Source organism: Haliotis cracherodii, unplaced genomic scaffold (assembly GCF_022045235.1).
Source record: "Haliotis cracherodii isolate W230 unplaced genomic scaffold, xgHalCrac1.p SCAF_12, whole genome shotgun sequence".
Lineage (NCBI taxonomy): Eukaryota > Metazoa > Mollusca > Gastropoda > Lepetellida > Haliotidae > Haliotis > Haliotis cracherodii.
The window spans coordinates 24,341,636-24,364,172 of NW_027266267.1; the positions used below are offsets into that span (position 1 = coordinate 24,341,636).

General features: G+C 38.0%; 2 long non-coding RNA genes across 3 annotated transcripts; one reads left to right on the plus strand and one right to left on the minus strand.

Moving 5' to 3' along the window:
- Positions 1-7,162: 7,162 nt before the first annotated feature.
- On the minus strand, positions 7,163-10,483 carry LOC139457693 (uncharacterized). Of its 2 annotated transcripts, none has more exons than XR_011652618.1 (4): positions 10,237-10,483; positions 9,705-9,763; positions 8,519-8,590; positions 7,163-7,762 (listed from the first exon to the last, which is right to left on the minus strand). It is a non-coding gene; the product is annotated as an uncharacterized lncRNA (long non-coding RNA). The 2 variants fall into 2 exon arrangements; XR_011652619.1 differs by having other exon boundaries at positions 8,512-8,590.
- Positions 10,327-16,423, plus strand: LOC139457694 (uncharacterized). Its single transcript, XR_011652620.1, has 3 exons — positions 10,327-10,829; positions 11,084-11,165; positions 16,060-16,423. It is a non-coding gene; the product is annotated as an uncharacterized lncRNA (long non-coding RNA).
- Positions 16,424-22,537: the final 6,114 nt, after the last annotated feature.

Below are 22,537 nucleotides of genomic sequence, written 5' to 3' on the forward strand. Positions count from 1 at the left end.
TCAGAGGTTTAGTACCTTTCATATAAATCTATCACTGTATTGGTCAGTAATATATTAGGGTCATTACCCAGATAGAACAAGGACATTAGTTACTGGCTCAACTTCAAAACCTAGGTTTTATAATCACGTCACAATCCACTAACACACATACGACTCTGGTCAACACAACACAATCACAATTCAAACAATTTATTCCTAAGACGTAGTTGACTTTGCTGTCAGGAATGTCTGGTCTTCCCCTGTTTATTTGTCCTAGTTTGAACCTGACCTTTACTGCCGTTGTATCCACTCCCAGAACACGAACCCCAAAGGCCACTGCTGTCATGTGCTACTTTGAAATGCAAACTGTCAGCGTCCGCTCAAGATCATGGCGTGCCTGTGGGGCCGTGCTAATAATAGGGATCTGTGATACACTGTTAGGCGTTATTTAGAATGTACTTGTATATGGAGCATCACACCGTGATGAATGTGTTCACGCAGCTTCGTGGGACAGCGTCCGCTCACTGTGGGGCCGTGCTAATAATAGGGATCTGTGATACACTGTTAGGCGTTATTTAGAATGTACTTGTATATGGAGCATCACACCGTGATGAATGTGTTCGCGCAGCTTCGTGGGACAGCGTCCGCTCACTGTGTGGCCGTGCTAATAAGAGGGATCTGTGATACACTGTTAGGCGTTATTTAGAATGTACTTGTATATGGAGCATCACACCGTGATGAATGTGTTCACGCAGCTTGTGTGAAGCTAGTATATTACAGAAACAAACCTTTGCAATCAGGAAAACATTATGGGCCAAACGTACACTTGATACTACAACAGAATAAATTGTCGCGTCAATTTACAGAAATTACGTCTTCTTGAATCTGATAATAAAATATGTTTTAGTTAGGTAGCTACTGAAATGAAAAGAATGTTGTATGTGTTGCGAGTTGATCAAATTAATCATAGATATTTCAGATTCATTGTGATTTTTCAGGGGGTACGGGTGGCCCAGTCGTCTAAGGCGCCGCAATTCAATGTGCAGAGTTGCGGCCTGACCTTTCCTGCAGGTGTACCCATAGTCACTGCTGCCATGTGCTACTTTGAAATGCAAACTGTCAGCGATATGCTATTGGTGCTATTGCACAATTAGAACATATACTATAAACAATGCTATTATCCTTACATCTACCACACATATTTACATTAAAAGTATGCAGTGAAATTCTAAATTTACCTAAAGACCTTATTAATGATTTGTCTTGTAAGATCGACAAATACATTTCAGTTGAAGTTGCAACTTTACTTTACTAAAATTCACGATATTGTGAGGATGAAACCGTTTCATGACAGTTTTGTACAAAAACTATTCTCGCTGCGTACATTTTCTCATGAGCACTTTAATTTCAGTTCGACCCGTGAAGATCCGGGTTAGAATAGGTCTTCCGCAACCCATGCTTGCCGTAAAAGGCGACTATGCTTATGTAAGAGGCGACTAACGGGATCGGCATACCATGCCACAGTTTAACATGAATACCCCACTCAGACACAGTATACTGACTCCGAACCGACCAGTCCTTGTTTTAGAACCTTAATTCAGAGCGCCATACAGGGTGACAACAAGTACGATCTTTCAACCTATTTTGGTAGGGCGCGACCGGGGATCATACCCTGGACCTACCGCTCTCCGGGCGGACGCTCTACCACTAGACCACGGAGGCGGTCCCAGTTCAGTAAATAATGTTTACCATGAGCATTTAACTAATTTGAAAATTATAACACTGAAGACAGTATCTGCAGTTGTCCTTTCTCAGTAACTTTATCCAGTATTTAACTATTCTTACTTGGATATGTTCAAACCTATTGCAGCGTCCAGTTGCTCACTGAACAGAAATGAATTGACCAGGTGACATTGACCAGGCAAAGCATCTGTCTTTGCATGAAACTATCAGCTGTGGGCTAAGGGCGACACAAATATTCGCGTTGTGACATCGGTGGTGAAAGTACTATGCAGAAGGGAGTTGTCGCAAGACAACGTTCTCAATAACAACAGATGTCATTATAGCTTAAACTGGTGAAATCAGTGAAGGAGAATTTACAATGTTGCCAGGTTTATACGTTGGAAGAAAAAAAAAGTGTCAATTAATAATCTCACTCTTTTTATCTAGTCTTTTGATAAATGAATGATACCATATTTCTGTCATTTAGGACCATCTGACGTCTATTTGTATTGTCCTTATCATGGTTGTCATCATTAGGATGGCGCCTTAGTTCCACGATTTCGACCAGCTAAAAGTATGAAGGACCAGCGAGTGTCTCCTCCAATCTCATTAAAATCGGATTGTTCAACTAACCAATCACAGCGTCGCTTACTAGATCATGAAAGTGATAGTCAGAAAAGGTTGTCTAATGATGTAAATTCGAGTGAGTGAGTGAGTGAGTTGGGTTTAACGCTGCTTTTAACAGTATTCCAGTTATATCGCGGCGTGTCAGCTTAATGTGGGAGGAAAGCCCGAAGTGATGCAGGTCTCAGACGTTTACCATTTCGGTGAAACCCACGAGCACGGGTATGGTGCTGACAAACCTAGAAACATAATCGGGGCGAACCGGGATTCGAACCCACAATCATAGGTTTCTGGCGTGCCCAAGGGACACATGATGCAAATTCGAAAAAGTTAACACAGGGTATTTCGAACGTCAGTTACAGCCCGTACGACTGAATCAAAATTATCGTCTATCTCTCTCTTCCGTGGGATAAACATTTTAACGGAGGAGGCGTTGCAAGTACGTGGGAAGAACTGCCATACAATCTCAACCATATATTATACACTCAGGTGTGTCCGTTTGTTCAGTTTTCAAAATTTTAATCGAGAACCGTGTCAACATATTTTTCAAGCACAGTCTGAAATGGGAGCCGCCAGGTTGAAACTTCTTGTTAGTCATTTCAGTGGTCGGTCAAAGTTCGCGAAAGGTCGTTCTGCACTGACCCGCTATGGGATGTCCTCAGATCTTTGATTAGCGACAGCGAGAAGTTAGATCTGATTTTAATGAGATTGGTGTCTCCTCTTTGTTGGTAACGTTCATAAGTCACGTGACCCTTTACTTGCACACATCAGAAAAACAACTGATGATTGATGTAATAATTTTTGGATGAGTTTTGGAAAAGCAATTTGATTATTTATCTTTAGACATTATAGTGAAACTATATAGGAAATGTGTATATACACACTGACAACAACGGTAATAGACAAGAAGCATGCAGATGAAGCCAAGTGTACAGTAACGTCCAATTTAATTAGGATCCATCAGCTTGTCACAACTGTATAATCCCTTTGATCTTCATCGTGAATGTAAATCTAGATCTGGCTTCACTACCCGAGTGTTCCATTACCTGCGTGTTATTTTTTATTCTTACTGTACATTTGGAAGGGAATACATCACGTGTGGTTGCCACCTGGGGTGTTGAATAGCCTCAGCAACGTAAGTCTGTTTGCCCAAACATGTTTGTTTGTTTGTTGTTTAACGCCGCACTCAGCAATATTCCAGCTATATGACGGCTGTCTGTAGATAATTGAGTCTGGACCAGACAGTCGACTGATTGATATCATCAGTATCGATCCACGCAATTGGGAAACGATGACATGCATCAACCAAGTCAGCGAGCCTGACCAACCGATCCCGTAAGTCGCCTCTTACGACAAGCATGGGATGCTGAAGACCTATTCTACCCAGGATCTTCACGGGTCTTTTAAACATGTGTAACGTCATTGTGTAATACCATTTTGTGTAAAGCATACTGTTTGATGCTGGTTAAACAATTTGTATTGCATCTTGATATATTCAATTCATATTTTGTCAACAAAACGATTTAGTTTATGAATATGATGGTGCTATCACAAACATTTAGCTCATGCAGTTATGTCCCCAGATCACAAGCTGTTGCTATTCGCAATGCAATATGCTGATGCATTTTCAACACATTAAGATTACTGATTAAACAGAAATTAGCCCCAAGGTCACATACTATTAACTGTAATTTTAGGTAATGTGTAAACAGAAAAGAGTATCAGATTTTATATAAATCCAAATAATGATATATTGTTGACGTAGAGAATATGAAATGAGTATCACTGACATAAATTGCCCCCGGCTGTTATACCGCCGCATATTTCGACAACTTCCAAACCTTCATATTTTACTGATACATTTGATTTAATTGACCCCTATTTAAAGAACCATTTCTTGAACGCCTGTTACTTCGAGCCTAACTTGATGGACTTCAAGTGCCTTTGTTGAGAGCATATATATATGAGTAAATTATACTTCTCACCTTTGGACTTTCGTATTGTCACTATATATAGTGATTTTCAAGAGTATATATATGTGTGTGTGTGTGTGTGTGTGTGTGGGTGTGGGTGTGGGTGTGTGGTGGCGTTTTAGAATTTTTTTAGTACATTGGTACTCAACGGGCTCAACTTCAAAATCTAGGTTTTCAAACCATGTCACAATATCCAGGTTTTGTAACAGTATTATTTCAAAACCTAGGTTTTGACCTACTCCCAACATATTTCCAACATTTTTATATATCATGTTACTGTAACAAAACGTTAACTCTTGCACTCTTAACACTGTTGCCCCACTGAGAGGGTTCCACATCTTATAAAGTAAATTTAGAACTATTAATTGTAGTTTTGAATTGTAGAATATCTGTTGCTTCAATGTTAGGCTTATTTCTTTGACTCATATTTAAATAACCTGTAACCTAGATCGTAGCCCTGGTGCGCTTCCAGTGCTTTTGTTGAGATCAATGTATGGGTGGTGACATTTCAGAATTCGTTCCAGTACTCATATCTCCAAATGATTTAAACAATATCTTTTTTACGAAAAAAGGAATTGGTTTGGTAAACAGGCAAAGCCTATTTAAACACTTCTTCCTACAAAGGACATTTAATAATTAATAAGAGTAAACTGTACAAACTAAATAAATGTATATTAATTGTACCTACAGTTGAAAATAGGATGGTCCCACACAGACACACATATACATATATCGGTACATAAACAAACCGGTGCATCCATGCACATGTACGTATATACACAAATATGCTTGTACACCTATACCTCTAAATATCACACATACAAACAGCTAAATGATTGATTTAGTAGGACCCTCATAATGATATCGACAGGAGTAGGTGGTAGACTCATGAATATGTCTGTGATATTTGTGTGCATATAAATCACTGCATCCTAACCTGAGGCGGGAATGGATAATTGGACAGAAACGGGCACCATAGTGTAAGTCAAAGCCAAATATGTTAGGATTTTCTGTTGTGGTGATACATTTAGTAAAGTCATATACAGTATTTTTTGGACAAAACATTATCTGGTAAGTCGTTCCACATTGGTACTGTGTCGGGTAAAATTATTTTTAGTATTTAGCTATTCTAGCAATAACATTCTGGAGCTGTGAAGACGTTCTTCAATTGTAACGTGCGCCCGCTGAAATATAAGGAGGAGCAGGATCACACAGATATTCAATGGCCAACTTGTTAACCATTTGTAAAATGTTTTTAATCGATGAGATTGAGGTCTTTTGCAAAAGGGTGTAAGGTTAGTTTCAGAGTATAGAGACTCGTGACTGGTACACCGGGCAGCTCCACATATTGTTCTCTGTGCGTCTAAATTTCCTCTTTCCAACGGGTGGCCCAGTCGTCTAAGGCGCCGCGGTTCGCTGTGCAGTCAGCAATTTAGCCATTCTGTAACCTCTCACAGCAAAAAAAGTGTAGGTTTCCGTCTTCCGGAAACCTTCCGGAAACCTTCCGGATACCTTCCCATTTTGGATCCGGCCCGGATACCTTCCGGAAACCTTCCGGAAACCTTCCAAAAAAAATGTCAAAATTTGGGGGGTGCATTTTGTTCACTTAAGTGTGAAACACATAAAAAAATTAACTTGAAAATACCAAGCAATTTGAAGGTTGTTGAAGGCATCTGGAAGGTTTCCGTAAGGTTTCCGGAAGGTTTCCGGAAGGTATCCGGATGCAAATTTTCTTCATGACTTGCTTCTGGTAAATAATGTTAGCCTGTGCATTACAGATACCTGTTGTAATATTCTGTGTTATTTTAATGGTAAATATCCTCCTAAAACATTTTTGGAGAAGAAAATTGTTCAATTTCATATTTTGTCCTTTTCGGATGTTAATGGTATTTAATGAACAAACATCAGTTCTTGTATAATGATATCCTTAAATTTCATGTCCAGACTTCCAGTTTGTACTGAGAAAAAGAAAAAGTCATTGACAATGTGCTCACTTGGGCCTTTGGTCCTATTAGATGATAATAAGACTATTTGTAACGGTACATGTACTTGTTATATCCAAAATACTAACTTCATTGACATTTGCCTCACCCTAGTTTTATGGTACTACAGTAAGCTCTTCCTCAGTTACTGTGAATTATTTTATTAAAAGGGATTGACAGTTAATTTGACACTGGAGTTGTAACCACTGCACATATATGTGTATTCAAATAATATAACAACGATGTGCTTAATACTTCACAAATATCTCCAGAAGTAGGCATTTTAGTTATAATTGCAGAAATACTTTATGAATGACCCCTTCACTGTTGCCTTGATCTTACACTTCAACCCCTCATGAGTTATCACTTTTGAGTGTGAATTTGACCTTCAATATCAGTGATAAATATTTCAAAAACATTTCAAAGAGCTATCCAGCACATAAACCAAATATGCAGTCCTTTTGTAGAATTCAACATATCATTGACCAAAATATGGAAGTAATGTAACCAGTATATGTATAAGAGTTACTAAGACTTCTGTAGAAAAGGCAATTTAAGGGAAAATGTAGTATATATTGATCACACACGACCTTTTTCCAACTTCGACCCCTGCCCAAAGGAAGAGTTAGACCACAAACAAACTTTTTGTCTGGTTGTGACTTTAACCTTTGACATAACAGATCAATGTGTCATCAGACGTTTTCAGAGCAAAGGAAACATGTGTTATTTATCTTGAGATGCCCAAGCAATGCATAGTTTCATAAGATAAGTGTGGCTATTAAACTGAGGCAAAATCATGAAACATCCCCATTTACACAGCTGGCAAATGAAACATAAGCAACAATCAAATTATCAATTTCTTTTATTCATATGCCTATAGTATATCGCACATTGAACAGTGTTCACATGATGGTTCCTGATGCAGTATGCAATTTCATCCTATTCTTCAATACTCATAACAGAGTGTGATAACTGTTCGCTTGACAGTACCTACGGATTATGTTCACCAGTTCAGATAACTTACTTTCCCTCAATCCTCCTTTTCTTTCTATATTGCCATGGATGAACAGGAACCAGGATGAGGGGATACCAGTTAGACTCTATCTCTGCTGCATTGTGTTAGTAGAATTGTGCACTTTCCATTTGGTGTTTGGGTCCACATTTAAAGACAATAAGTCCCATTTATCATTCCTTTCAAGTGTTTACAAGAATTTCCTGAATGTCCTGGAAGAATTCCACTCCAGCTTGGCATTGGTTGGTCTTCTCACATTAGCCAGACCAGCCTTTGTGTGTCCCAGTACCATTTGGCATACAATTTCTCGGTCGGCCTCCATTGAAATAACAGGACCCTCATCATCGCTGTCTCCAAATCACCTCTGATATCTGAAGGGGTGCAGCCTCTGTTTAGGACTCCCTTGTCTGGTCCTTCCAGACTGTCAACCTGGAGTACTCATCCAGGGACCTCAAGCAGGACTTCAGTTTCTGCAGCATTATGTAAAAAGATTTTAGCAATCAAAAAGAATTGTTGCCACATGTACTTACAAATAGAAGGCAGCAAAATCACTTAAGTTGTCATATGTGAGTCTTGTTATATGCTAAACATTTAAGATAATCACATCTCAAATCTCAACCAGACAAACCAGTGACTAATGTTATGAACTCGGTCCAGACAAACCGATGATAACTATTATGGACAATATCCCACATCACTGTGGTATGATTACATGTGATCAATGAGCCTACTCAATCACAACCTTATCTATTAATTAGGCTTGGAATGCTGGGAATCTCTTTTGTCATTTCATCACTAGATGTCATTTAGTGATTGTTTCAACTCATCAACATGGAAAAATATATATTCACAATCCTTGTCATATAGCCAAACTATTGCTGGATGCAGTGTTAAATAAATGATTTGGCTTTAACACTGCTTTGAACAGTATTCCAGATATATCACCGCATGTTAGTTTGATGTGGGAAGAAAGTCCTAAGTGGTGCAGGTCTTTGATGAATCCCACGAGTATGTGTATAATGCTGACAAACCTAGCAACATAATCGGGGAGTACCAGGATTTGAACACATGACTATAGGTTTCTGCTAAGCCCAAGAGATGCAACTCTGCACAGAAAATTGTAGTGCCTTAGATAATAGGACATCCGTGCCTACAGCGATAAGGAACAAACTGAAGACATATTTGCTAAATAACCATATGAACCAAACAAAATATTTACCACTCACTGTTGCTCTTCTATGGTCTTTCTTTGCATTGATGCTGCACGGATGACTGTCTCTTTTATTCATCCGGACATTCTACAAACATAAGTAGCATTCACATCACAGAAATGTCCAAACTGTACATGTTGTACATTTGATTCAAATGAAAAGACCCCGGTTGTGATTCCGACTTAGAACTACCCTAATCATAATAATTCATGTCAAACATTCAGAGATGACATTTATCCCCATATTTAACAAATGTTAAAACAATATTTTGACAACAAAGTCAGGGTCATTCAACACATACATTACATAGGAAATAACTTGTTCGACAATGCAGAGAGATCCTCACCGAGGTGAATATCATTCCATGAATTATTGCCACATTTTCTTGAAATGCAGATTAATGCAATGCAGTATTTACTTTTATTTCTAGGCTATTTGTTTGGCTTTTCCATGACACTTTGTTCAGAAATGACATAAATAAGAGAATACTTTATTATTCCAGAGAAAATTTGGGTTACATTGTAAAAGCACAGAGAAACAAGTATAAGATTCATGATTTAAGTTAAATACACTCGACCCGTGAAGATTCCGGGGTAGACTAGGTCTTCAGCAACCCATACTTGCCGTAAAAGGCCATTATGCTTGTCGTAAAAGGCGACTAACGGGATCGGGTGGTCAGACTCTCTGACTAGGTTGATGCATGTCATTGATCTAAATTCCGTGGCTCGATGCTCATGATATGAATCACTGGGTTGTCTGGTCCAGACTCGATTATTTACAGACCGCCGTCATATAGCTGAGTGCGGCGTTAAACAACAAACCAACCTAAATACACTCATACATACACACACAAACACAACATCCAAACACCAGGGTTAGAAATTGGCACTGGTCATTTTGACATTTTAAAGGTTTTGCTATATGCTATCATTTTAGGACTGGTGGACTGAAAGTGTTAGTTTCTACCGCTGCAAACACTAATCAACTAATGAATTGAGTGGTCAGACTAGGTTGTCATCATACTCTGAGGGCATGGATCTTTGCTGAAAATAACAATCACTAGATTGTCTGGTCCATGTTCAATTATTTACAGGCTGCCATCACAGAGCTGGACTATTGTGAGTGTGATGTTTCACATTACATTGAAATATACCATGATGAATACATGTAGTTTGTATTTATCACAAACAAAAATACTCACTCAATACTTGGTATCCTCCCTGAGGATGTCTGTGAACCTGCCCACAAACCCTGAACATGCTGAAACAGAAAACAACTAACTTGTCTTTATCCTTTCAATGTTTCAGTGAGAATTTGTTAAAGATTGATAAGCTGTCATTATTCATTGTAATCCATATCTCACTTTCAGGTGGTTCAGGTGGCAACACATGATTGAAATTGAATGCCACGTTTTGTTTGACATGCACTTTGCCAGATTTATACCCTTGGTAACTAACCCTCATCATCAAATCCCAGCGTTATGTTGAGAATAAGGACACGACCCTTAAAAGTCCTGCACCTGTAGCTCTTATGCAATCCCAAATAGAAATACCATGTCACAACAAACACTTGATCATAATATTAACAAAGGGTTTCCGAAAACAACAAAACTAAAAGGCCCTTGACGTTTACAGTAGTAACATGGAGATCAGGAAAATATCTAAATCAATCCATTCCATAAGATCTCTGTATAGAAATCATTGACCATTATGTCTCGAAGCCCTGCTACGTACCTGGCATCTGCAAGCTGCTCTTCCTTCCTTCGGCTGTCAATCGAGTTTTCGAAATACTTGACGTCCTCGTTGTGGATGGCTCAGGTGGATTTCGACCGGGATTTCCGAGTTAGAGGTGATTGAGAACAATGTATCGATACACGAGGTAAGCATATCGCAATCAAGCATCACGGTGTACATCGATTACACGAGCTTTGAGTGTTTGTTTACATTTGTGTTCCAAAATGGCGCCTTCGGCCATACAGGGAATTATGGGTAGACTTGCTTGTCCCGGAATAACACGAGTTGGTCACGAATGACGAGCGGTCATTTCTGCAGCAGTTACGGAAAGAGACGAGGTTGGCCGATTACAGTTCATACAGGCCATATTGGGAGCCGCGGGGATTTCGACAGTGTGTATTAGGAAGTATACCTATGTGGTGTATGGGATATACGTTTGCCTACCATGCCAGGCAGTGTGACAAGCGATATCCCAGCGGATGTAATATCCCTACAGCAGAAATGTTTCACAACCTCGATTGCAGGGAGCTGAAGACGTGACATATTCAGACAGAGACCATAATACATAGACTGTTATATGGTCTCTGATTCAGGTAAGGAATATGTTAATAATATTGATCACGTATTAAAGTTATTTATCTTCTGTTAGCCACTTATTCTGTTTTATATATGTTAGTAAATGTGTGATTTAATTTTTGTAGGATAAGCAATCTACCTAACTTATGTTAATCCTTGCTAATGTATATGATGTAGAAATATGTTTGCTTATTTATATTCCTTTATCTAGATACTCTATAGTGACTCATTTTTTTAGTTCATACCGTACCGACTAAACTTACTTTTGCAGGTGTGAATAATCAAGAACAAATTAAATGACAGGAGTTTTGCAACAGTGAACATTGTGAAGTGGAAGATAAGACATTTGAAAGGTATGGATATTTTCACTTGAACTTGTTGAAGAATACCGTGATGACAACTTGATCATGTTGGGAATTTTGGCGGTGGGGTACCCTAGTGGTTGAAGTGCTGAAGACCAAGGTTCGATTCTTGTCATGGGTACAATGTGTGAAGTCTATGTCAGGTGTCCCTTGCTGTGGTATTGCTAAAAACAGCGTAAAACCATACCCACTCATTTGGGGATTCCGGGTTGGAATTGGTCCCCATCAACCTATGCTAGTTGTAAGAGAGGGTTATACTATAAAGGGAAATAGTACCTCGCCTACTATTGCCTGGTGAAAACAGCACCTTGTTATTTTTTTTAACTTGGGTCTGAATATGCCCGAATACATGAAATTAAACTTGCATGGTCACTTGTAAACACAAATAACTGAGAAATGTTCAAAAAGGTTTACATTAAAAACTAGCATCTACTTGCTGACTCTGATTTGGAGATGCAACTAAACGTATTGTGAAAATATAATATGCTTTGATTTCTTTGAAGTAAAATAAATGCAATTAAACTTGCAAACACAAATAATTGTTAAATGTTAGTCACCTAAAAATAATTTACATTAGAAAAATTTAAATGCTCAAATTTACTCATGATTCTGATTGGGAGGTGCAACTAAACTTATCATTGAAAGATCACATGCTTTGAAGTTTTAAGTAGCTTTACTCAGATTAGCTCAATGTCAAGCTGAACCTGAGTCTGGCGAAAATGTCAAGAAACTGGACAACAGGTATACTATATATGGCATATTTATTTGAGTAAGTAGGAAATAAATAGTAATTTTATAGAAATTTCATTTATATATATTTCGGCCAGGAATCAACATGTCTCTCCAGATAACAGACAACAATTAGTAGCCCTTTTTGCCAAATCAAGGTGCTGTTTTCGTTGGAGAAATCAGTGACATTTTGCTGAGGTGCCGTTTTAGCCTCAACCATAAGAGATAACCTAATAGATCAGGTGATCAGGCTCAGTGACCTGGTTCATGGCATCTGACAGTGACCATCTAACAGTGTGGATTGATGTTCATAATATCAATCACTGGATTGTCTAGAATTTTGGGCCTACCTTTAGAATACAGTACCTAACTTTTCAAACAGGTCACAGTACCCTGTGATGTAATTCGTAGTATTCTGTTGCCTGACACACTGGCAAAACAATGCCTTGTGATGTCAGGGGTCATTGGATGTGCATATATATATATGCTCTTTTCAGTGGTCTATCGTCTCCACACGCTATGTTGTTGCATGAGTTTAAATTATTTGTTTACTAAATATTGTTTTAAACATTTATATGTGAACTGGATGGGTAAACAAGCAAAAACTTATTTGAATACCGCTCCAGAATTAGAATACAATATGATATGACAAAAGTACAGTCAAGGAATACAATTATATACATGTTCTTATTATAGAAACTACGTTGTCGGCGCTGTCAGGTCGCATTTTTAGTAGTAATAGTGTACTGCAATATACGGCAAGGAATAGTATTATAAATTTAAGATGCTATGTACAATCACAAAACCTATTGGATAGCTGAATGTAGTCTTCTACTGATTTAAGAATTTCTAAGTTTATTTTTGACGTCCTTTCAGGATTACCTAATAGAATTGAATTTAGATCATATCCCTTAACATAATAGTACATATTCTGTCTTAAATCATTGTAATTTGGACATATGAGAAAGAAGTGAAGTGCATCTTCAGTGTGATGGCCACAGCTACATGCAGGATTATCTTATAAATATTGCCTGCGGATGCACATTTTATAACATTTCCTTGTTTATTTTCTATATACTTTTATTTCATTTTTTACTTATTACAGTGGTTAAAATGATTATAAATATAAATTGAAACTAATAATGTGCAATAAGCGGGTTATAGCTGAAACGACACCTTAGCAAAACAGCACTGACTGGCGAAATACTCGCCGAAAGCGAAAACGGCGATTATTACTTCTGACTGATATAAAAGATTTAACGTGCGCTTTCCGACTACAGCGTATTTCGCACACGGGCCTGGTCGGACCATTTAGTGTATTCCGAGAAGGGTGAAAGTGGTGTGTGCAACCCAAGAGGGGGCTTTTAGGGGTTGCTTATATTGATTTTTTGAAATTTTTAAATTTGGAATAAATGCCGAGGTGGGTGGAGGAGGGAACTAAGGGAGCCGGGTGAGGTGGGTGTTTGTAGATTATTACTTGACGAAAATGACACCTTATTTTTTATTTACCTTGGTAAAATAAATGAAATTAAACTAGGATTGATAACTTGCAAAGACCAATAATTGTGAAATGTTAAAACAAGTTTACAATAGAAATTAGCCTCTACTCCAACTTATCCTATACCCGACTCAATTTATTGTGATAACATGCTTTGAAGTAAAATATATGGAATTAAACACACATTGTCTCATACAAACACAAATGCATGTAGTTGTTAAACGTTGAAACAAGTTTACCTTCGAAATTAGTCCCCTACTCCAATTTACTCACCGACTGATTGGCAGACACAGCTCACTTGTTGTGAATGTATTTTTCACTTTAAAGTTTAAAGTACTCAATGTCAAGCTGAAACTGTATTTAAGAATCCTAACATGGTGCAATTTTTCACAATGCCCTTTCGATGTGTCATTTGAACATGTTGAAAGGTTTTACAAGGGATATTTGTAACCCAATACTTTCCGTAACGGGCGACAATGCTCGTCTAAAGAGTTGACTAACGCCATCAGGTGGCGATCAGGCTCGGTGACTTGGTTGATGCATGTCATTGATTCCAATTGTGTGGGTCGATGCTCATGATGTCAATCACTGGACTGTCTGGTCCAGACTCGATTATTTACATATAGCCGGAATATTGCTTGAGTGCGGCATAAAACAGCAAACCAAATCATAAGTGTGGGATGAATGATTTGAAATTAGCAAGTTTAATGTGGCCTTCAATCACAACAACCTGATCTGAGTCTTGAAAAGATATGACTTTGATTCAGTGAAAATTTGCATCATGATAGTTACAACTGTAGATACAGTTAATCTGTTTGTTGTACAGTTTCTGTATATCAATATATATGTTGTTCAAATAAGCTTTGCCTCTTCACCAACCCTATTCCTCTTTTGGAATAAATAGTGTCTAATAATTCAAACACCATCACCATCATCCTGGTGAACACAACAAAGAAATGCACATCAAAAACGTCATTATTATTATTTCTGATCTCTGATAAATTAGAAAAAAACTGTTATCCAGCAAGATACATTTCCTTGGTCCCAAGAAGCATGTTACATAGTAAACTGCCTCGATAAGTTGAATAGCAGTTGTAAAGGCACAACCGACTAAGCCGTCACTACTCAATTAAGTAATTAACAGACAATTGCAAGTACTAATACCCACCCGACACTAATTGCCCTGTTAATCCCTAGTCCACAATGAGTTGACATTGAGTTCATTTTGCTAATTAGCTGTAGTTTGAGTAGCAAGGTAATAAACATCAAAGGTGGGGCAGGCTTTGATCATGTGTTCTGTAGAAGAGATGACTTCACTTGTTTTATGTTTATTTAGGATTAGCTACATCCCTTGATGCTACCAAGGCAGCCCTTGAGATTATCAGACAGTTTGGCTAGACACAAACTGATGTCTCCCTTGTAGCACACTATGTGTCAGACACAGACTTTGACCACTCTGTGCAGATGCATATCAATGCATAAAGAACATTGGGTAGATGATTCAACAATGCCACACAAGTCAAAGTTGGGTTTCACTGTATTTAGAAACAGACGATGGATCCAAAACTTTATAACAGTAATTATGATTAATTTAAACTTTGCCAGGCCAATATTTTGGCAGATTTGCATGTTATTGTTAATCTTCATTTAGTTAATTTTCAAAAAAGATAGGATGAATGATAAAATATGATAATGAGTCATGAATATTTGAATTCAGATCAGAACAAACAGGGAGGGTCACCCCAAAATGTGAGAGTCTCTAGGGGAGACTTTTGACAAAATGGACAATAAAATATAAAGTGCTTTGCATTTTCTTTCAGGGAGGGTTGTGTCAAAAATGAATGAGAACATACCGGTAATACATGACCGGCCCCTTTAATGTAATATACATAGTTTTTAGTTGATGGTTCAGGTTGTACTTTTCAGTTGAATTTCTTATCACTGTCTATGATGGACTACCAATTAACGGTAGATATTTAATATCCATAATAACTTAGATAAATGCTTCTACAGTCTCATCCTAATTTGTCAAAATTTGAATTTCAATATAGCTTCCATTAATGAATTAATGAATTTGGTGAGAATATCTATTGTCTGAATTCCTAATATACTTTCTTTTGTATTTGGTGTGCAAGGGTAGCCTAGTGGGTGAAACAGTCTCTGAAACCCGGGTTCAATTCACCACATGGGTACAATGTGTGAAGCCCATAGCTGGAATATTGCTAACAAGCTGCATGAAACTATATCAACTCACTCGCTCATTATGTTGTATTTTGAGATCACTTACATGACATTTACATGTGTTTTGATAATTATGAATAGTTGCATTTATGTATTTATGTATAAGAACCTATGTAACTTAGTTTTGCATAGTCTTGTTTACCCTTCCTTACATTTTGATGTAATGCAAACATTCAAGCAAAATTCAGGTGAACCTTGTGGTATTGTTTTAGAAGACCGGATACATTTTTGTATTTTCTGAACACTTTTCTGTTTGCAATGGCTTATTTACATGTTCAAAGATTGGTTAAATATCAGTTGCAAGATAAATTGTCAATACCTCACTGTTTGAGAAAACAACTTTAAACATTTGTAAATATGTGTGTGTTTCATAACTTTTGACTAACAAGTTTCTAAAGATGTTATGAAATGTTTCAGGTACCTGGATTTCACAATCTGACACCAGCTACATTTAAGAAGATCTTGCTCACACAATTCAGACAAGGGACTCGCCGGAAGATGAACAGTACTCCTGATAACAACCAACAGATTCACCTCAGAAAGTGATGATTCTGAATGAATAATGCCACATCAGTGTGACTGTAGGTGGTTTTATTATGTCACTAATGAAGTCTGAATGAATTTATGCCAAAGCACTGTGACTATGTCCAGGTTGTGTACACCGATGCTGACCATACAAATCTGAATGACTTTTGTGGTTTACTGCAGAAACATAATTGACTTTAGATATTCTTCTTCAATAAAATTCTTCTGAGATTTGACTAATTTGTTTATTTAGAAAATGGCATTGAAGCGTCTGTTCTGTAAGGCCTTGCAAACACCACTGGTTACTTTATGCTAGTTCCTCTTCTTGCTTGATCAAATTTCAATTTGTGATATGTACCAATGAAATGCCATATAATCAATAAATAAGATTTTTTTCCAAAAACATGATTTGTTTTGCTTCATTAGCATAAAGATATATAATACTGATCAGCCATAACATAGGTGCTGAACAAATATGAAATGTACTAATGCCCTGAATGTTTTCCTACTATAAATACTTAACAAAAGTTGTAGTTCCACCTTAGTAGACAAATGACATTGATATTTTTTCTGTACTTTATTTAGGTGTTTTCTATGGATGCCATTAGTCTTATGCACCAATTTGGGACAATTGTATTCTGTTTTATATTCCCATGAAACTACACTGTCCCGATATAACAAGTACTGATACCGTTCCAAACTAATCTGTTAATCTCACCAGGGCCAAATGCCAAAGCACATAGCCAATGACTTTCCATTTTTTTCTGAGTGAGAATGCTGTTTTGCCACTTTTAGCAATATTGCAACAATATCATGGTGGCGGACACCAGCAATAAGCTTCACACATTGGACCCATGTCGCAAAACAACTTGTGAACAATGCATGCCCACATATCTCAGTTTGAGGAGGATATTTACCATTAAAATAACACAGAATATTACAAAAGGTACCTGTAACCTTTTCTTTTTCTCAGTACAAACTGGAAGTCTGGACATGAAATTTAAGGATATCATTATACAAGAACTGATGTTTGTTCATTAAATACCATTAACATCCGAAAAGGACAAAATATGAAATTGAACAATTTTCTTCTCCAAAAATGTTTTAGGAGGATATTTACCATTAAAATAACACAGAATATTACAACAGGTACCTGTAATGCACAGGCTAACATTATTTACCAGAAGCAAGTCATGAAGAAAATTTGCATCCGGATACCTTCCGGAAACCTTCCGGAAACCTTCCGGAAACCTTCCAGATGCCTTCAACAACCTTCAAATTGCTTGGTATTTTCAAGTTAATTTTTTTATGTGTTTCACACTTAAGTGAACAAAATGCACCCCCCAAATTTTGACATTTTTTTTGGAAGGTTTCCGGAAGGTTTCCGGAAGGTATCCGGGCCGGATCCAAAATGGGAAGGTATCCGGAAGGTTTCCGGAAGGTTTCCGGAAGACGGAAACCTACACTTTTTTTGCTGTGTCTCTATTTTCCTATGGGGAGTATTGTGGCTAGGTAGGTGGTTTGGTATGCATATTCATGTAGGTAGATGTAACCACATGTAGGTAGATGTAACCATTTGTACAGATCTGTATGATTACTGTGTCCCCTTCCATTGAAAATGTGCGGGGGTCTTATAATTAAAATGCAAACTTTATGGTTGGTTGGTTGGCCTAATGTCTGTAGTATGATTATACATAGCATTGCTTGAGTTTTCTCGGTGATTACATTATCTAGCCTTATTGATATTTTATGTCACTTCTTTACCTCCGGTACAGCTTCGGACTGGATATACATTATCCCTAATTTCACAGTATGAAAAGTTTTATAGAATTCATTGTAAGATTACTAAACAACTCTCATGGACACAGGGGCGGTCGGGTAGCCTAGTGGTTAAAGCGTTCGCTCGTCACGCCGTAGACCCGGGTTCGATTCCCGACATGGGTACAATGTGTGAAGCCCATTTCTGGTGTCCCCCGCCGTGATATTGCTGGAATATGGCTAAAAGTGGCGTAAAGCCCAAACTCACTCACTCACTCACTCTCATGGACACAATGCGTTCAAATATATTATATTTGTTTTGACACACACATATTCAAGCACGCACGCGCGCCTGCACACATGTCTTGTGAAACGTTTATGATATTGTCAACATCTCTATTGCCTTCGTGAATTCTTATTTATTTGAAGTCCAAGTCGTCCTCAAGCAATTCAACTTTTCATTGGATGTAGAGTCTGTTTTGGAATGTTTGGTGCCCAAAGACAGTGGTGTGAAAATTCAGTTTGCAGCCTTTATATTTTTAATACTAATAATGACCTACCGATATATTATAGGAATTAAAGAATAGCTGAGCTGTGGAAGCAAGTTTCGTGACCACAGAATATCCACACCTCAACAGAAACAACACAAAATACAACAATGTGGATCTGACAAAATAAATTTTATTGTTTTTTTGACAGGAGTTTGGGAAGCATCAATACAAACATGAAGAAAGCGGAAAATATCAAAAGAAGCAGCTTATGTTGAAAATGACAATATGTACTTTGACTGGCATTTCGAAACAACAATGATAAATAGTTCATACATTTAATTGTTTGCAAGAACAAAAATAGGCATTGACAACTTTCATTTTTTGGACTCTTTTTGAACGAACCATTTCTTGATTGCCTGTAACTTTGATCGTAGCCCTGCTGGACTTTTAGTTTTTTTAGTTAGAGCAATATATTTGTTGTGACGTTTTAGAATTTGCTCCATTACCTTGAAAACACTGTCATCCTTCTCAGCTGATATCTCCACATGTCCATGTTCCCATTCACAGCTGATATTGAGGTCCCTATAAACCCTTTCAATCTGGTCAACAGACTGACCAATGTCTGTCTTGTTAGCCGCAAACACAATGGGAACGTTTGCTCCTTTCTGATTCAGAATCCTTTCTCTTATGTTGACAGCCACCTGAAAGGAAGCATCGTCTGTGATTGAGTAGACAAGAAGGTAAACATCGCTTGTTGGTACTCGTTGCAGAAAGGACGTTCTACCCGAAGATGCTTCTTGAACATGTGTCTGCAGGGTCTTTCCGCCAATGCCCAGGATATCTTCTGTAGTCTGTCGAGAAATTGAAGTGGCGCTATCTCTCCAACAGTCTTCCAATCACTTCGGGCTTTCCTCCCACATTAAGCTGACACGCCAGGATATAACTGTAATACTGTTAAAAGCGGCGTTAAACCCAACTCACTCATTGTAGCTGTATAAAGGGATATGGAGTCGAGTCGATTTGCAAGATGCAGGTATAAGGCTCTGATTACACTACTCACAACACTAAATGTGCCTTAGTGATTAGTTTTTTTGGTAAAGTGTTGTAACATGCAGTAGACAAAAAAGTACATCACGTGTTTTTCCAGGTGCAGATACCATTGTGTATCTTGCAACACTTCCGCCGGAGGTGATGTCACCACGAGGACAACTTGTAACTCGCCGCAAAATCAAGCCATGGACCAAAGGAAGTGTTTTGTAAAGGCAGCATATCATGGGTTACACAACGTCAAACACTGACAAAAATGTCTCAGTGTATGTGGGTATAAATCATGATATTGTGGTTGTCCAATTATTGGCAGGGATCAGTGAGATTGTAACATGGATGTACGTAAATGTAGGTCATACAGTTCATGTGCAGTGCAATAGTCACTTTGTAAAATGGCAGAAATTACAATTAATGTGTGAAGTGATCATATATATATCTTATTCCCCTGATACAGAATATAGAATGTGGACATTATGTAAACAGATGAAATAACAGGGTGTTTGACAAGTCAAGATCTACAATGTTTTTGTCCAAAGTTTTTAGTTTTGATCATACAAATTGACGTGCATTCCACATTGACTGTAACATATATATATGTGAGAGAGAGAGAGAGAATGAGAGAGAGAGAGAGAGAGAGAGTTATGGATCTGACGTATAATTTGGATTTTTGCGTGTAGAGAACATAATACTCACACACGTGGTGTCTGAAAGTGAACAACACACAAAAGTTGTTTAGGTACTAAGTGCTCATAAAAACGCTATTGTATTTTATATATATATGTAAAGAGTTAATGATATATATCATCAAACCATCCAATCAGTACGATCCACACCGCATTTAAGCTATCCAATTACAGTTGTAAATTACGTTTATAACGAACACGCTTATAATGAACTGACAGATATAACAAACTTTCTTTTTGGTCCTGTCCATTTGCTGTATATATTCAGTACATTTGCTTATAACGAACTACGGCTATGACGAATTAATATTACTGGTCGCTTTCAGTTTGTTATAACCGTAGTTTACTGGTTTCAATGATATTCCAAGATTTAATGTATGTTATGTAGTTATATTGCATCACACATTCACATTCTGTTAATATATGCTGGAGGTATGTGTAAATGTGATCAACAATGTTCCATCTGTATGACGGCGGTCTGTAAATAATCGAGTCTAGATCAGATAGACCAGTGATTGACATCATGAACGTCGATCCACTCAATTGTAATAAGATGACATGCATCAACCAAGTCGGTGAGTCTGACCACCCGATCCCTTTAGTCGCCTCTTGCGACAAGCATAGTCGCCTTTTCTCGCAAGCATGGGTTGCTGAGGACCTATTCTACCCCGGATATTCACGGGTATCGCCTGTAACTGAGAGGTTCAGAGGTTAAATACCTTTTATATAAATCTATCAGTGTATTGGTCAGTAATATATTAGGGTCATTACCCAGTTAGAACAAGGACATTAGTTACTGGCTCAACTTAAAAACCTAGGTTTTATAATCACGTAAACATCCACAAACAAACATACAACTCTGGTCAACACAAAACAAATACAATTCAAACAATTTATTCCAAAAACTTAGTTGACTTTGATTCTCTTTTTCTCGGTTATGCTGTCAGGAATGTCTGGTCTTCCCCTGTTTATTTGTCCTAGTTTGAGCCTGACCTTTACTGCCGTTGTATCCACTTCCAGAACACGAACCCCAAAGGCCACTGCTGTCATGTGCTACTTTGAAATGCAAACTGTCAGCGTCCGCTCAAGATCATGGCGTGCCTGTGGGGCCGTGCTAATAATAGGGATCTGTGATACACTGTTAGGCGTTATTTAGAATGTACTTGTATATGGAGCATCACACCGTGATGAATGTGTTCACGCAGCTTCGTGGGACAGCGTCCGCTCACTGTGTGGCTGTGCTAATAAGAGGGATCTGTGATACACTGTTAGGCGTTATTTAGAATGTACTTGTATATGGAGCATCACACCGTGATGAATGTGTTCACGCAGCTTGTGTGAAGCTAGTATATTACAGAAACAAACCTTTGCAATCAGGAAAACATTATGGGCCAAACGTACACTTGATACTACAACAGAATAAATTGTCGCGTCAATTTGCAGAAATTACGTCTTCTTGAATCTGATAATAAAATCATAGATATTTCAGATTCATTGTGATTTTTCAGGGGGTACTGGTGGCCCAGTCGTCTAAGGCGCCGCAATTCAATGTGCAGAGTTGCGGCCTGACCTTTACTGCAGGTGTACCCATAGTCACTGCTGCCATGTGCTACTTTGAAATGCAAACTGTCAGCGATCTGCTATTGGTGCTATTGCACAATTAGAACATATACTATAAACAATGCTATTATCCTTACATCTACCACACATATTTACATTAAAAGTATGCAGTGAAATTCTAAATTTACCTAAAGACCTTATTAACGATTTGTCTTGTAAGATCGACAAATACATTTCAGTTGAAGTTGCAACTTTACTTTACTAAAATTCACGATATTGTGAGGATGAAACCGTTTCATGACAGTTTTGTACAAAAACTATTCTCGCTTCGTACATTTTCCCATGAGCACTTTAATTTCAGTTCGACCCGTGAAGATCCGGGTTAGAATAGGTCTTCCGCAACCCATGCTTGCCGTAAAAGGCGACTATGCTTATGTAAGAGGCAACTAACGGGATCGGCATACCATGCCACAGTTTAACATGAATACCCCACTCAGACATAGTATACTGACTCCGAACCGACCAGTACTTGTTTTAGAACCTTAATTCAGAGCGCCATACAGGGTCACAACAAGTACGATCTATCAACCTATTTTGGTAGGGCGCGACCGGGGATCATACCCTGGACCTACCGCTCTCCGGGCGGACGCTCTACCACTAGACCACGGAGGCGGTCCTAGTTCAGTAAATAATGTTTACCATGAGCATTTAACTAATTTGAAAATTATAACACTGAAGACAGTATCTTCAGTTGTCCTTTCTCAGTAACTTTATCCAGTATTTAACTATTCTTACTTGGATATGTTCAAACATATTGCAGCGTCCAGTTGC